General features: G+C 41.0%; 1 long non-coding RNA gene across 2 annotated transcripts; it reads right to left on the bottom strand.

The window, feature by feature from the left end:
* Nucleotides 1–7302: 7302 nt before the first annotated feature.
* Nucleotides 7303–9756, bottom strand: LOC130536526 (uncharacterized). 2 transcript variants are annotated; one of them, XR_008953394.1, is made up of 4 exons: nucleotides 9665–9756; nucleotides 8420–9542; nucleotides 7832–7920; nucleotides 7303–7729 (listed from the first exon to the last, which is right to left on the bottom strand). It is a non-coding gene; the product is annotated as an uncharacterized LOC130536526 (long non-coding RNA). The 2 variants fall into 2 exon arrangements; XR_008953393.1 differs by having other exon boundaries at nucleotides 8420–9733.
* Between the last annotated feature and the right edge of the window lie 7269 nt (nucleotides 9757–17025).

Genomic DNA, 17025 nt, shown 5'->3' with positions numbered 1-17025 from the left:
TTAAATTATTTATAACAAGAGAATAAGGACAATATATAAATAAAGCAGTTTTGTGACTTTGGAGTTATTATGACAGCTTTAACACACAAACAGCAGATATGGATCAAAGCACAACACATTAATTGTGCTATAAGGCTTTGAGCCATTCATATATTTTTGTTTAGGTAAGGGAAAAGTATTATATGTTCAACACCACTGCAATAAACTATATACAATAACAAATAATGGAAAAATTAAGCAGCCTTGTTAACACCAGCTCCAGCCCCTGCCCCATTGAACTGGAGGGTCAGGTATTTACAGAATTAGAACACCCCAGTCTCCAACAGATACGTGGTTTTTACAGAGGACCATTTATCAGATAATATATATGACGAGGAAGTTGCAACTTCAGAAGATATTCAGTCAGGTTCCTACTCTCCTCATTCAGATGGAGGTTTAGGAGAAAAGAACGTTTCTTTAATTATGGATGAACAACTACCTTTAATCTCTTTTGTTCAGATAGCGATAGTGATTTAGGATTGAATATCAGCCCTTCTGTAGCTGATGAAGAACCACAGGAACCTTCAGTGACTCCTGAAAGTCAGGAAGACAAAGAAACAGCTTCGGTCAGTGAGGAGAAAGAAGACTCAGCTTCAATCTCTCATCAATCAGAAGCAAATAAGGTCATTTTTGTAAATGAGGAGGATGAAGAACCAGCTTCAATCTCTCCTAGCCCATTTCCATCACGCTCTTATGATTCAGATGGAGATCCAAAAGCAAGTGAGACAATTTCTGTAAACGAGGAGGATAATGAGTCAGGTTCCTACTCTCCTCATTCAGATGGAGATTTAGGAGAGAAGACCGTTTCTTTAATTGAGGATGAACAACTACCTTTAGTCTCTTTTTGTTCAGATAGCGATAGAGATTTAGGATTGAATATCAGCCCTTCTGTAGCTGATGAAGAACCACAGGAACCTTCAGTGACTCATGAAAGTCAGGAAGACAAAGAACCAGCTTCAGTAGGTGAGGAGGACGAAGACTCAGCTTTAGTCTCTCCTCGATCAGAAGGAAATAAGGTCATTTTTGTAGATGAGGAGGACGAAGAACCAGCTTCAGCTTCATCTCTCCTAGCCCATCTCCATCACTCTCTTATGATTCAGATGGAGATCCAAAAGCAAGTGAGACAATTTCTGTAAACGAGGAGGATAATGACTCAGGTTCCTACTCTCCTCATTCAGATGGAGATTTAGGAGATAAGACCGTTTCTTTAATTGAAGATGAAGAACACCACCTTAGTCTCTTTTTGTTCAGATAGAGATATAGGATGGAATATCAGCCCTTCTGTCGCTGATGAAGAACAACAGGAACCTCCAGCCTCTCCTAAACTGTCCTGCTATTCAGAACGAGATTGCACCATTTCTTCATGTGAAGACGAACTACAAGAAAAGATAGAGACGTTTAAACCAAGACATATGTCAAGCTGTTCATACATAAGATCATTTATCAAATTTATGCCAAAGCAAATATGAAACCTCCATGCAGTGATGACCTCATCGCGTACCTCAATGAATACATCTGGGAGAGAGTCAAAGATGAAGATATATGTATCACCGACGACTCATTTAAGAAGATGGACGATAAAATCCAAAAGATCCTGCGCAAAGAGTTAGGCAATCCAAACAAGGTTCTCTTCTTACTCAAGTACTCGGAGGAGCCAGTCGTTGCAGACTGCATGGTCACCATCTTGCGTAAACTCGTCAAGAGGCCATCTAAAAAGAGGAACATTTTCTCCAGGTTTTTTCAAATAAGGCTCAGAAACTTGGGAGTTTTTAACATGTTGTATCATCCCTGCTGATGATTGATTACTAGAAGAAATAGTTGCAGTAAGCACCTGTTGGCAATTTACATCAAGCCACCTATTTAGGGACGAAGCGTCTGTCTACCAGCGTCGGAGAGTTTGGGTGTTTTCTCTGGTCTCCACGGCGCCCAATGGGAGTGGAGAGCGCGCGAGACTTGACCCCTCTGTTGGCTCCGCTGTGGAGCTCTTGGTGCACCCCAGAAGGCTGGACGAGTTTTCCCCCACGGTCCAGGAGGACTACCAGTTTGTTTGTTAAAGAAAAACTAGTTTTTGGACTTTTTATCACTGCTTTTTGCCTGCTTTTGGGTCCTGTGAAAACCCCAACCTTAACACATTTATGTTTTAATTTGATCATTATTTCATAAAATGTCAAATAAAAATGCCATTTTTGAATTTCTGCACATGTTTTGGGCTTTCATCTCATTACAAGACCTTCTTTTAAACTATAGATGTTAATTTTGGATCACATCCCTCATTTATTCATAAACTAGCAGACTAGAGTGTTGCGTTGCCATGGGAATTGTATTTTACCACTATCCATTGTCCCTAAGTGGAAAGCAAGATAGTCATGTTGGCCATGTTGGTGATGATGCTACACAAAGTACCTCCGGGAATTTTCTGCTATGTGAATGAGATTTTTTTTTACAGTGACAAAAGGTGCTCCAAGTTGGGTTCAACATAGTTTTTCCAAGCATGGATTTTCCCTTCTGTTTTGGATAGTGAAAGGGATAGACCAGGGGTCGGCAACCTTTTTTATCAAAAGAGCCACTTTGCCCACCCCCCTCCCAAAAAAATGTGTCTGGAGCCGCAAAAAATTACAGAGTTTATAAACTTCTAAGTTTTAATCTTTATTTAAATTTTAACAGTTGAAACCAGTGAATACAACAAACAAGCCCACTTTAATATATATATGTATATATACATATGTTTAATAGTAGTAACCCATGCGTTCTCCCGTCCTCTTCGGGTTGTTGGCAGCCAGCCAGTGATCAATGGACGCACCTTAAGATACAAAAAAAACTACATCAGTTCTGAGTATGAGGATTTTTTTGAAAAAATAGCTTATTAAATTATGTTCCTCTTACCTGTTTAGTGAGATTTCTGTGTCTGCATTTCCCTGCAGATCTTCCCTATGTTGGCGCTGTAAGATGTGACTTTCATCTTCACGCAGGACTGTAGAGTCTCGCTGGTGAAGCGGGAGCGGTATTTGGACTTTATAATGTTCATGCTTGAGAAAACTTGCTTGCATAAGTAAGTTGAGCCAAAGATGGATAGGACTCCAAATGCACACCTTTTCATGTTGATATAGGTGTCGGGAATGGCATTCCATGTTGCAAAAATAAGTTTGTCGGGTTGGGGTAGTTTTTCCATATCACTCCATTTGTGCTCTTTAGCGAGAGTAGCCCTCTGACGGACGACTTCTTCAAGATCCGCTGACAGGGATTTAAACTTGTTAACCCACAAAACTTTATCCGCAATATCGGCCAGTTCAATTTCTAGATCAGGCTTACTTACTCCTGTGAATGCGGATGTGTTCAGCAGGGATGGGTCGCTGTTCAGTGGTGCAACAGGGAAAGAGAGAGTCTGTTTCTCCTTTCTGAACTCACTGAACCTTTTTTCAAATGCAGCTTGCATTGCAGTAATGGCACGGTGGAAATAATCACAATTTATGTGATTGTTTGCTTCTTTGAACTCTCTTAGGGAGGGGAAGTGAGAGAGCGTGCCATTTTGTACATCTCTGGCGAACACTGTCATCTTGCGCTCAAATGCCAAAATCTCCTCCAGCATGTGCAGTGCCGTGCTTCCCTGTCCTTGGAGATTTTTATTCAGCATGTTCAAGTAACTTGTCATGTCCACCATGAAGTAAAACTTTTCCAGCCAAGATGGGTCTTCCAGTTCAGGATACCCAAGGCCTTTATTTCCCAAGAAGGTTTTTACGTGCTCCAGACAGGCAGCGAAGCGTTTCAGCACCTCCCCCCTGGACAGCCACCGGACTCTGTTGTGCAGCAGGAGATCTGAATACGTGTTTTCGACTTCTTCTAACAACGAACAAAACTGTCGGTGGCTTAACCCATTCGCAATTATTTTGTTCACTATCTTAATAACAAGGTTCATTACTTCCACACATTCAGGGGGAAATGTTTGTGCGCAAAGTGCTTCTTGGTGGATAATGCAGTGAAACGTCATCAGATCTCGGCCCAGTGACTTTTGAAGTAAATTCACAAAGCCCTTCTGTGCTCCTCTCATACTTGGCGCCCCGTCAGTAGATACCGACACTAGGTGAGTGGTGTTTATCCCTTTATCTTTAAGACAACTCACAACAGCATCACAAATGTCCTGCCCCCGAGTTTGGCCCTTAAGCGGTATGAGTTCAATCAGTTCTTCCTGCGGCCCATTAGCATTGGCGTACCTGCATAACAGTGCTATCTGCTCAATATCGTTTACATCACTTGACTCATCACAGGCAATTGAAAATGCTTGAGCTGAATTAATATCATCAATTTGATTACTACTGATATTTGCTGCCATTTTAATGGTCCTGTCCTTAACAGTCTTTGCAGAGAGAGGCATGTCTTTAATTTTCTGAACAATTTCATTTTTGTTTTTAAAATCGGAGAATAGATGCTCTGATATTTGAATAAACGTTTCTTTTATGTATTCTCCGTCTGTGAACGGCTTACCCCTCTTCACGATCTCCTGAGCTGCCAAAAAACTAGCAGCTGTAGTTGACTGTGGAGAGCTGATCCATTTTTTGAAAGATAGTTTTCTCTCTTCAGCTTGTCGTTGCAATTCCGAAATTGCTCTCTGGCGCTCATCTTCGGTTGGGTATTTTTCAGCAAATGCTAAATGCTTGCTTTGAAAATGTCTTTCAGCGTTACTTTTTTTGTTGTTTGATAGTTTCTCGCCACATATCAAGCACGCAGGTAAGCCAGCGTCATTGGCGGTGAATACAAAAGCAGATGTCCACGCTGCATTAAACTCTCTATTTTCTTCCGAATTTTTTCTTTTTGGGGCTCTTTTCATGCTTACAGTGGTAGGGGTTCCCGCCGTGGTACCACCAGCAAGTGAAGGCGACGGCTGCTGACGTTGATGTGACATATTTAAAGTGACAAATTATAAAAAAAATAATTAAAAAACTTTATTTAGATGGTATCAACTAAAACCCTAGGGGAATTGTGCAACAAAATGAACACATAATGACCATAATAAAAGAAAAAAAAACATTCCATGTTTTTGTCATGGCCATCGGGAGCCACTATAAGGAGGCTGAAGAGCCGCATGCGGCTCCAGAGCCGCAGGTTGCCTACCCCTGGGATAGACCCTTCCCTTTCAATTTACTCAGTGCAACATTTATTAGTCGGGATATCACACCCTTTGTGGCCTGCTGAAATCACCACTATTCACAGCTTTAAGGCAGATGTCCTTTGGTGACTTATGAGACATATACCATGGCTGTTTCCGAAACCACACACTCATTCCCTATTCACTACTCACTACATGGGGGACATGGATTGAGTGAACTACGTAGCGCACTCAATTCAAAATTAGCTTTCGGACACTACGGCGCACATTAAATGACGTAATTGTCGCATAATAATAACGAACCGTTCCCCGGGAAAAGTGGCCAGGTCCATTTAATTATTTTAACCCATCCGAAACATACCCAAACACATTCAGCGCTCGTTTCTTTTAAAGTGCAATATTTTACCCTATTATTATCTTTATATATAATAATAGATTAAAATATTAATGTCAATAACAATAACATAACACTTCCTTATTATCTCAAATAATTAGTGTCCGGTGACATTTTCGCGCCATGACATGATGGTACATTCTCAAATATCTATATAAGTAATACAGGAATTTTACATACAGGAATTTTACATCACAAAATGGCTCCAGAACTGCTTTTCATTATCTTTAATATTCTTTTGCTGCGATCCCGCCGTCTGGTGAGGAACAGATGCGTCCGAAGGACAATTTTGGCTCTAAGATCCAGATAAAACTGTAAGTGAGGGAGGGGGGGGGAAACATTTGATGGTAGATTGATTTCCACATTTATGTGTTATTTTAAGATGGTCATATTGTATCAAACAGCACAGTGGAAAATTGCCTTTAAAAAAAACAACAACAACTTTGTTTTACCAACAGAACGCGCAACCATCACAGTATTGTGTGCAGAACAGGCATGTTCCATTGCTGGCGATGTACATTGATGGCCAAACTGACCTCCGCCCAGACTTCCGTCTCTCTCGGTCAACGGTGGCCAAACTCATCCATGTCCTGCGCACACCGTTTGACCATGGCTGGGGTCTGGAAGTGGAGGTTTTAGTCTACCTTTTCTGGCTGGCAAGCGCAACCTCTTACGTTGTGGTGTCCAGGGGATTTTCAATTCCACGGTCCACAGTCTTTGACATTGTTCACAGGATGTCAGACAAAGTTCTGTCCCTGAAGAATCGGACCATCAAATTTCCGAGTCTGGTAGACATTCCTGATATTGCTGCTGGATTTCAGCGCCTGTCAGGATCACCGGCTCTTCAAAATGTGGTGGGCAGCATTGACGGGTGCCACATTAGAATTAAGTCCCCAGGTGCACATGCTCACTGTTATTTCAACAGGAAGCTTTTCTATTCCATCCAGCTGCAAGCAATGTGTGACCACCAGGGCCTTTTTATAGACATTTTTACTGGCTACCCAGGCTCAGTCCATGACGCGCGAGTCCTGAGAAACTGCCCTCTGTATGTTCAGGGACTGTACCCACCTGAGGGATATTGTATAGTTGGGGATGGTGGCTATCCCTGTATGTCCAGGCCTATAGCCCTGGTTACACCGTACAGGGAGCCAGTGGCGAATATGATGGTGGCCAGGTTCAACAGACATCATGCAAAAGCCCGTTCTGTGATAGAACGGGCTTTTGGCATTATGAAGACCAGATGGCGGGCAATATTTTTTAAAGCTCTGGAGGTGAAGCCTGCATTTGCCACCAAGGTTGTTGCATGCTGCACCATTCTGGACAATGTGTGCTTGCAGAATGGTGACAGCATGGAACCCTCAGAAGATGCACTTGGGTCAGATGACACTGGTCAAATGCAGCCAGACCTACAATGTGGAGAGCAAATTCGGAACAGACTCGCTGCTGCCCTGTCAGCACCAACCCACCTCCCATCAGCTCTCTGTGAACATGATTACATTTAGGACTGGTCTTTATAATCCAGCGTTTTGGAGCATGATGTCTGTTGAACCTAGCTGGTTCCTCTTAATTTGAAAGACTTTTGTGTTCCATTTTTGTAAATAGTTATTAAATAATCCAAATTGGATAAATGCAAGTTCTTTATGTGTGTGTTTATGTAAATAGTTTTCATTTCAAAATCAAAAACTGTATCAATTAAATTTACACTTTGAATAAAGCATTTGTTATCAACCATATGATGCGAAGAAAGCAATCTTTGATGGAAGTTAACTTGATTTAAACAATTTAATATTACAAACACAACAGTACAATTATACAATTTAATATATACTTTTTTACATTTTATCTAGGAGTTTCTCTAAGAGATCTAAAAGTCTCTCATCCCTGGCTTCCTCTCGTGTTGCCCTTTCCTCGGCCCTCTCCAGCAGCTCCAGGACCCTATCGCGCCGCTGGCGCTTGCGTGTTGCTGGCCCTGGTTGCTCCTCCTCTGTCCCTGACTCACCATCAGGTCTCTCCGGGACTGAATGTGAGGAGCCTGACGTAGAATGGCCCTCCCCCCAGGCTGAGGCAATGAGGCATGGGGGCCGAATGGAGGGCCTGCCACCTATTGCCTCATCCATGAGCGGGAACTATTTCCACTTGTCAGCAGTGACCTCCCCAGACTCAGTCCCAGACCCTGATGGTGGTCTCCGAAGCTCCTACAAATAGGGAATAAGCGAATAATTCAAACAGTAATGCAACATTTCCTATAATTATTAGTCTGTTACATTTAGACCAAATTTAAAGCAATTATTACAAACCTTGTAGGTTTTTTTTAAGGTTCTCCCACTTTTTGGCTGCTCGTGCTGGAGTCAGCTTTCCTGTGAGGCCAATTTCCCTCAGCACAGCTCTACAAATTGGAACAAGGACATAAACAAATTGCAGAAGTCCATCAGTTTAGTTTCTGGATTGTGATCACACACACCAGATTCCAAGTTACAGCAGCATACAATACAGTATTTAATAACATTTTGCCACCACCCACTCCCATCCTGCTGCAGCAGAAAAAACTCTTCCCGGAGAAGAGGTGGTCCTTCTCCATCCGGCATCGGATCATCTTATTTATATCATCGTCACTACCTTAAAATCAATTCAAGCCATCAGTCTGCGTTATATTAATACCACTCCTACAGTACCTTAAATTTGCATTTGAAATGCACCGACTCTAGTACGGCAGAATTAAAGCGGTACGTAATCTAATAAGATGCTTATAGTCGCATATAAATAAATAAAGGCAAAAAACATTTAAAATGGAGGCAGCAATGTTCAACTAAAGTGAAAGAATTTTACGCTCTAGTAAGATATGTGAAACAAATACCATATAATAATAATAACATAATATTACATACATTTGTACGTCATGTCTGCTCGTTTACCCGCCATCGACAGATTACCACGTGATACCGTAAAGGCTGATGGGATATATTACCGAGTTCGGGTGCATCGGTTGTACACTACTTTTTACAGTGCATTGTGGGATACATTGAGTGCACTAGTGATGCTCACTAAGAATTCGGACACTATTTCAAAATGGCGTCCACGCGATTGAGTGCACTATGTAGGGTATAGGGGGTGGTTTCGGACACAGCCCATATGTCACCACAGTCATCTTTCAGTTCTTATTCTCTTCACCTTTTCAAGAACACCTCCATGAGTCAAGCCAACTCGGTCCTGTATTTTTGTTCAGGTAAGGGAGGTAGAAGTAGAGATATTATATGTTCTACTCCAATGCAAGAAATTATATGCAATAACGAATAATGGAAACATTAAGCAGCCTTGTTAACTCCAGCTCCTGCCCCATTGAACTAAAGGATCAGGTATTTACAGACGTAGGAGACACCCCTGTCTCCAACAGATGCATGGTTTTTACAGAGGACCATTTATCAGGTAATATACTGTATATGGTGAGGAAATTGCAACTTCACAAGATACTAAGGAACAAGTACAAGAAGCACAGACTGAGGTGACAGACCAAGTAACACAGGAACCTTCAGTGACTCATAAAAGTCAGGAAGACAAAGAGACAGTTTCAATCTCTCCTCAATCAGAAGGAGATAAGACCAGTTCCGTAGTTCAGGAAGTCAAAGAACCAGCTTCAGTCAGTGAGGAGGATGAAAACTCAGCTTCAGTCTCTCCCCGATCAGAAGGAAATAAGGTCATTTTTGTAGATGAGGAGGACGAAGAACCACCTTTAGTCTCTTTTTGTTCAGATAGAGATTTAGGATGGAATTTCAGCCCTTCTGTAACTGATGATGAACCAAAGGAATATCCAGCCTCCCTAAACTGGCCTGCTATTCAGAAAGAGATTGCACCATTTCTTTACGTGAAGAGGAACCACAGGAAAAGAAAGACATTGAAACACAAGACATATGTCAAGCTGTTCATAAGTAAGCTAGTTTATCAAATTTATGTCAAAGCAAATATGGAACCTCAATGCAGTGATGACCTCATCGCGTACCTCTATGAATATATCTGAAAGAGAGTCAAAGATGAAGTTATATATATCACTGATGACTCATTTAAAAAGATGGACAATAAAATCCAAAAGATCCTGCGCAAAGAGTTAGGCAATCCAAACAAGGTTCTCGTCTTACTCGAGTACTCGGAGGAGCCAGTCGTTGCAGACTGCATGGTCACCATCTTGCGTAAACTCGTCAAGAGGCCATCTAAAAAGAGGAACATTTTCTCCAGGGTTTCTCACATAAGGCTCAGAAACTTTGGGAGTTTTTAACATGTTTTATCATCCCTGCTGATGATTGATTACTAGAAGAAATAGTTGTAGTAAGCAAGTGACCAAAAATCCTACAATAAAAGTTAGCCAGGTTGACTTGAAAGTTTATTTCAGAAAATAGGCTGATGAAAATGGTATTTATGTATAATCAATACTGCAGAAAGTAAGACACAAAAACCAGAACTTGTACTCAACAGAAAAGGTTAATAAAATATATTGGGACCTGGTGAGGTTGTGCGTGTGTGTATTTTAGGTGATATTTTTGGAACTTGCCTCAACGTGTCCAGGTCAAATAAAAACATCACCCAGAGAATCTAAAGATTGTTACATATATCTTCCATGTGACAGTTGGGTCTATACTACAGCCAGTTTGTATAAGGATAAAAGCACAGTATGATGGCGTATACACAGTTTTCAGCATAGAATTGATGGCCTCTTATAGTGCCTAAAAACAAAAACATGTTATTTGTAGTTCAATTCCAACTTTGTTATCAAGATCCAGATATTTGGTCTATGATAGACATAAATAATGCATTAAATTATTTATAAACAAGAGAATAAGGGCAGTGTATAATTATTAAAATAAAGCAGTTTTGTGACTTTGGAGTTATTATCACAGCTTTAACACACAAACAGCAGATATGGATCAAAGCACTACATATTACTTGTGCTATAAAGCTTTGATCCATTAATATAGTTTTGTTTAGGTAAGGGGAAAGTATTATATGTTCAACACCAATGCAGTAAACTATATGCAATAACGAATAATGGAAAAATTAAGCAGCCTTGTTAACACCAGCTCCAGCCCCTGCCCCATTGCACTGAAGGGTCGGGTATTTATAGAATCAGAAGACACCCCAGTCTCCATGTGGTATATGGTTTTTACAGAGGATGATGAGGAAGTTGCAACTTCACAAGATATTCAGCAACAAGTACAAGAAGCACAGACTGAGGTGATAGACCAAGAACCACAGGAACCTTCAGTGACTCCTGAAAGTCAGGAAGACAAAGAAACAGCTTTGGTCAGTGAGGAGAAAGAAGACTCAGCTCCAATCTCTTCTCAATCAGAAGCAAATCAGGTCATTTTTGTAGATGAGGAGGACGAAGAACCAGCTTCAATCTCTCCTAGCCCATCTCCATCACTCTCTTATGATTCAGATGGAGATCCAGAAGCAAGTCAGACCATTTCTGTGAACGAGGAGGACAATGAATCAGGTTCCTACTCTCCTCATTCAGATGGAGATTCAGGAGAAAAGATCATTTCTATAATTGAGGATGAAGAACCACCTTTAGTCTCTTTTTGTTCAGATAGAGATTTAGGATGGAATATGAGCCCCTCTGTAACTGATGAGGAACCAAAGGAACCTTCAGTGACTCATGAAAGTCAGGAAGCCAAGGAACCAGCTTCAGTAGGTGAGGAGGATGAAAACTCAGCTTTAGTCTCTCCTCGATCAGAAGGATATAAGGTAATTTTTGTCGATGAGGAGGACGAAGAACCACCTTTAGTCTCTTCTAAACAGCCATCTAAAAAGAGGAACATTTTCTCCAGGGTTTTCTCAAATAAGGCTCAGAAACTTTGGAGTTTTTAACATGTTGTGTCATGCCTGGTGATGATTGATTACCAGAAGAAATGGTTGCAGTAAGCAACCTGTTGGCAATTTACATCAAGCCACCTATTTAGGGATGGAGCGCCTGTCTACCAGCGTCGGAGAGTTTGGGTGTTTTCTCTGGTCTCCACGGCGCCCAATGGGAGTGGAGAGCGCGCAAGACTTGACCCCTCTGTTGGCTCCGCTGTGGAGCTCTTGGTGCACCCCAGAAGACTGGACGAGTTTTCCCCCACGGTCCAGGAGGACTACCAGTTTGTTTGTTAAAGAAAAACTAGTTTTTGGACTTTTTATCACTACTTTTTGCCTGCTTTCGGGTCCTGTGAAAACCCCAACCTTAACACATTTATGTTTTAATTTGATCATTATTTCATAAAATGTCAAATAAAAATGCCATTTTTGAATTTCTGCACATGTTTTGGGCTTTCATCTCAATACAAGACCTTTTTTTTTTAACTATAGATGTTAATTTTGGATCACATCCCTCATTTATTCATAAACTAGCAGACTAGAGTGTTGCGTTGCCATGGGAATTGTATTTTACCACTATCCATTGTCCCTAAGTGGAAAGCAAGATAGTCATGTTGGCCATGTTGGTGATGATGCTACACAAAGTACCTACTTTGTTATAAAGATCCAGATATTTGGTCTATGATAGACACAAATAATACATTAAATTATTTATAAACAAGAGAATAAAGACAATATATAAATAAAGCAGTTTTGTGACTTTGGAGTTATTATCACAGCTTTAACACACAAAAACAGCAGATATGGATCAAAGCACAACACATTAATTGTGCTATAAGGCTTTGAGCCATTCATATATTTTTGTTTAGGTAAGGGAAAAGTATTATATGTTCAACACCACTGCAATAAACTATATACAATAACAAATAATGGAAAAATTAAGCAGCCTTGTTAACACCAGCTCCAGCCCCTGCCCCATTGAACTGGAGGGTCAGGTATTTACAGAATTAGAAGACACCCCAGTCTCCAACAGATACGTGGTTTTTACAGAGGACCATTTATCAGATAATATATATGACGAGGAAGTTGCAACATCAGAAGATATTCAGTCAGGTTCCTACTCTCCTCATTCAGATGGAGGTTTAGGAGAAAAGAACGTTTCTTTAATTATGGATGAACAACTACCTTAATCTCTTTTTGTTCAGATAGCGATAGTGATTTAGGATTGAATATCAGCCCTTCTGTAGCTGATGAAGAACCACAGGAACCTTCAGTGACTCCTGAAAGTCAGGAAGACAAAGAAACAGCTTCGGTCAGTGAGGAGAAAGAAGACTCAGCTTCAATCTCTCCTCAATCAGAAGCAAATAAGGTCATTTTTGTAAATGAGGAGGATGAAGAACCAGCTTCAATCTCTCCTAGCCCATTTCCATCATGCTCTTATGATTCAGATGGAGATCCAAAAGCAAGTGAGACAATTTCTGTAAACGAGGAGGATAATGAGTCAGGTTCCTACTCTCCTCATTCAGATGGAGATTTAGGAGAGAAGACCGTTTCTTTAATTGAGGATGAACAACTACCTTTAGTCTCTTTTTGTTCAGATAGCGATAGAGATTTAGGATTTAATATCAGCCCCTCTGTAACTGATGAGGAACCACAGGAACCTTCAGTGACTCATGAAAGTCAGGAAGACAAAGAAACAGCTTCAGTAGGTGAAGAGGACAAAGACTCAGCTTTAGTCTCTCCTCGATCAGAAGGAAATAAGGTCATTTTTGTAGATGAGGAGGACGAAGAACCAGCTTCAATCTCTCCTAGCCCATCTCCATCACTCTCTTATGATTCAGATGGAGATCCAAAAGCAAGTGAGACCATTTCTGAAAACGGGGAGGATAATGAGTCAGGTTCCTACTCTCCTCATTCAGATGGAGATTTAGGAGATAAGACCGTTTCTTTAATTGAGGATGAAGAACCACCTTTAGTCTCTTTTTGTTCAGATAGAGATTTAGGATGGAATATCAGCCCCTCTGTAGCTGATGAGGAACCACGGGAATATCCAGCCTCTCCTAAACTGTCCTACTATTCAGAAAGAGATTGCACCATTTCTTCATGTGAAGACGAACCACAAGAAAAGATAGAGACGTTCAAACACAAGACATATGTCAAGCTGTTCATACATAAGATCATTTATCAAATTTATGCCAAAGCAAATATGAAACCTCCATGCAGTGATGACCTCATCGCGTACCTCAATGAATACATCTGGGAGAGAGTCAAAGATGAAGATATATGTATCACCGATGACTCATTTAAGAAGATGGACAACAAAATCCAAAAGATCCTGCGCAAAGAGTTAGGCAATCCAAACAAGGTTCTCTTCTTACTCAAGTACTCGGAGGAGCCAGTCGTTGCAGACTGCATGGTCACCATCTTGCGTAAACTCCTCAAGAGGCCATCTAAAAAGAGGAACATTTTCTCCAAGTTTTTCTCACATAAGGCTCAGAAACTTTGGGAGTTTTTAACATGTTGTATCATCCCTGCTGATGATTGATTACTAGAAGAAATAGTTGCAGTAAGCAACCTGTCGGCAATTTACATCAGGCCACCTATTAGGGACGAAGCGCCTGTCTACCAGCGTCGGAGAGTTTTGGTGTTTTCTCTGGTCTCCACGGCGCCCAATGGAAGTGGAGAGCGCGCGAGACTTGACCCCTCTGTTGGCTCCGCTGTGGAGCTCTTGGTGCACCCCAGAAGGCTGGACGAGTTTTCCCCCACGGTCCAGGAGGACTACCAGTTTGTTTGTTAAAGAAAAACTAGTTTTTGGACTTTTTAGCACTGCTTTTTGCCTGCTTTCGGGTCCTGTGAAAACCCCAACCTTAACACATTTATGTTTTAATTTGATCATTATTTCATAAAATGTCAAATAAAAATGCCATTTTTGAATTTCTGCACGTTTTGGGCTTTCATCTCATTACAATACCTTTTTTTAACTATAGATGTTAATTTTGGATCACATCCCTCATTTATTCATAAACTAGCAGACTAGAGTGTTGCGTTGCCATGGGAATTGTATTTTACCACTATCCATTGTCCCTAAGTGGAAAGCAAGATAGTCATGTTGGCCATGTTGGTGATGATGCTACACAAAGTACCTCCGGGAATTTTCTGCTATGTGAATGAGATTTTTTTTTTTACAGTGACAAAAGGTGCTCCAAGTGGTCCCAGGTTCAACACAGTTTTTCCAAGCATGGATTTTCCCTTCTGTTTTGGATAGTGAAAGGGATAGACCCTTCCCTTTCAATTTACTCAGTGCAACATTTATTAGTCGGGATATCACACCCTTGTGTGGCCTGCTGAAATCACCACTATTCACAGCTTTAAGGCAGATGTCCTTTGGTGACTTATGAGACAATATACCATATGTCACCACAGTCATCTTTCAGTTCTTATTCTCTTCACCTTTTCAAGGATACCTCCATGAGTCAAGCCAACTAGGTCCTGTATTTTTGTTTAGGTAAGGGAGGTAGAAGTAGAGATATTATATGTCTACTCTAATGCAAGAAATTATATGCAATAACGAATAATGGAAAAATTAAGCAGCCTTGTTAACGCCAGCTCCAGCTTCATCCCCTGCCCCATTGAATTGAAGGATCAGGTATTTACAGACGTAGGAGACACCCCAGTCTCCAACAGATGCATGGTTTTTACAGAGGACCATTTATCAGGTAACATATATGGTGAGGAAATTGCAACTTCACAAGATACTAAGGAACAAGTACAAGAAGCACATACTGAGGTGACAGACCAAGAAAACACAGGAACCTTCCGTGACTTATAAAAGTCAGGAAGACAAAGAGCCAGTTTCAATCTTTCCTCAATCAGGAGATGAGACCAGTTCTGTAGTTCAGGAAGTCAAAGAACCAGCTTCAGTCAGTGAGGAGGATTAAAATATCAGCTTCAGTCTCTCCTCGATCAGAAGGAAATAAGGTCATTTTTGTAGATGAGGAGGACGAAGAACCACCTTTAGTCTCTTTTTGTTCAGATAGAGATTTAGGATGGAATTTCAGCCGTTCTGTAACTGATGAGGAACCAAAGGAATATCCAGCCTCCCTAAACTGGCCTGCTATTCAGAAAGAGATTGCACCATTTCTTTACGTGAAGAGGAACCACAGGAAAAGAAAGACATTGAAACACAAGACATATGTCAAGCTGTTCATAAGTAAGCTAGTTTATCAAATTTATGTCAAAGCAAATATGGAACCTCAATGCAGTGATGACCTCATCGCGTACCTCTATGAATATATCTGAAAGAGAGTCAAAGATATACAAGTTATATATATCACTGATGACTCATTTAAAAAAGATGGACAATAAAATCCAAAAGATCCTGCGCAAAGAGTTAGGCAATCCAAACAAGGTTCTCGTCTTACTCAAATACTCGGAGGAGCTGCATGGTCACCATCTTGCGTAAACTCGTCAAGAGGCCATCTAAAAAGAGGAACATTTTCTCTCCAGGTTTTTCTCACATAAGGCTCAGAAACTTTGGGAGTTTACCATGTTGTATCATGCCTGGTGATGATTGATTACCAGAAGAAATGGTTGCAGTAAGCAACCTGTCGGAACTCCTCCCTGGGAACTCCCTATCCCTCTGCTGGCGCCTCTCCCACAGTCAGTTGTCCAGCCAGATCGCCAGGCTGATAAGCGTGTCCAGGTCCCCAGACTCCTCTCAAGTGGGCAACTCATCCTTGAGTTCCTCGGATAGTCCCTGGGTGAATGCATCGTTCCAGATGTCCACGCTGCATTAAACTCTCTATTTTCTTCCGAATTTTTTCTTTTTGGGCTCTTTTCATGCTTACAGTGGTAGGGGTTCCCGCCGTGGTACCACCAGCAAGTGAAGGCGACGGCTGCTGACGTTGATGTGACATATATTTAAAGTGACAAATTATAAAAAAAATAATTAAAAAACTTTATTTAGATGGTATCAACTAAAACCCTAGGGGAATTGTGCAACAAAATGAACACATAATGACCATAATAAAAGAAAAAAAACATTCCATGTTTTTTTGTCATGGCCATCGGGAGCCACTATAAGGAGGCTGAAGAGCCGCATGCGGCTCCAGAGCCGCAGGTTGCCTACCCCTGGGATAGACCCTTCCCTTTCAATTTACTCAGTGCAACATTTATTAGTCGGGATATCACACCCTTGTGTGGCCTGCTGAAATCACACCACTATTCACAGCTTTAAGGCAGATGTCCTTTGGTGACTTATGAGACATATACCATGGCTGTTTCCGAAACCACACACTCATTCCCTATTCACTACTCACTACATGGGGGACATGGATTGAGTGAACTACGTAGCGCACTCAATTCAAAATTAGCTTTCGGACACTACGGCGCACATTAAATGACGTAATTGTCGCATAATAATAACGAACCGTTCCCCGGGAAAAGTGGCCAGGTCCATTTAATTATTTTAACCCATCCGAAACATACCCAAACACATTCAGCGCTCGTTTCTTTTAAAGTGCAATATTTTACCCTATTATTATCTTTATATATAATAATAGATTAAAATATTAATGTCAATAACAATAACATAACACTTCCTTATTATCTCAAATAATTAGTGTCCGGTGACATTTTCGCGCCATGACAT

Source organism: Takifugu flavidus, chromosome 1 (assembly GCF_003711565.1).
Source record: "Takifugu flavidus isolate HTHZ2018 chromosome 1, ASM371156v2, whole genome shotgun sequence".
In the NCBI taxonomy this organism is placed as follows: domain Eukaryota; kingdom Metazoa; phylum Chordata; class Actinopteri; order Tetraodontiformes; family Tetraodontidae; genus Takifugu; species Takifugu flavidus.
The sequence above is the reverse complement of the archived record's forward strand: the minus strand, read 5'-3'. Positions and strand labels throughout refer to the sequence as shown.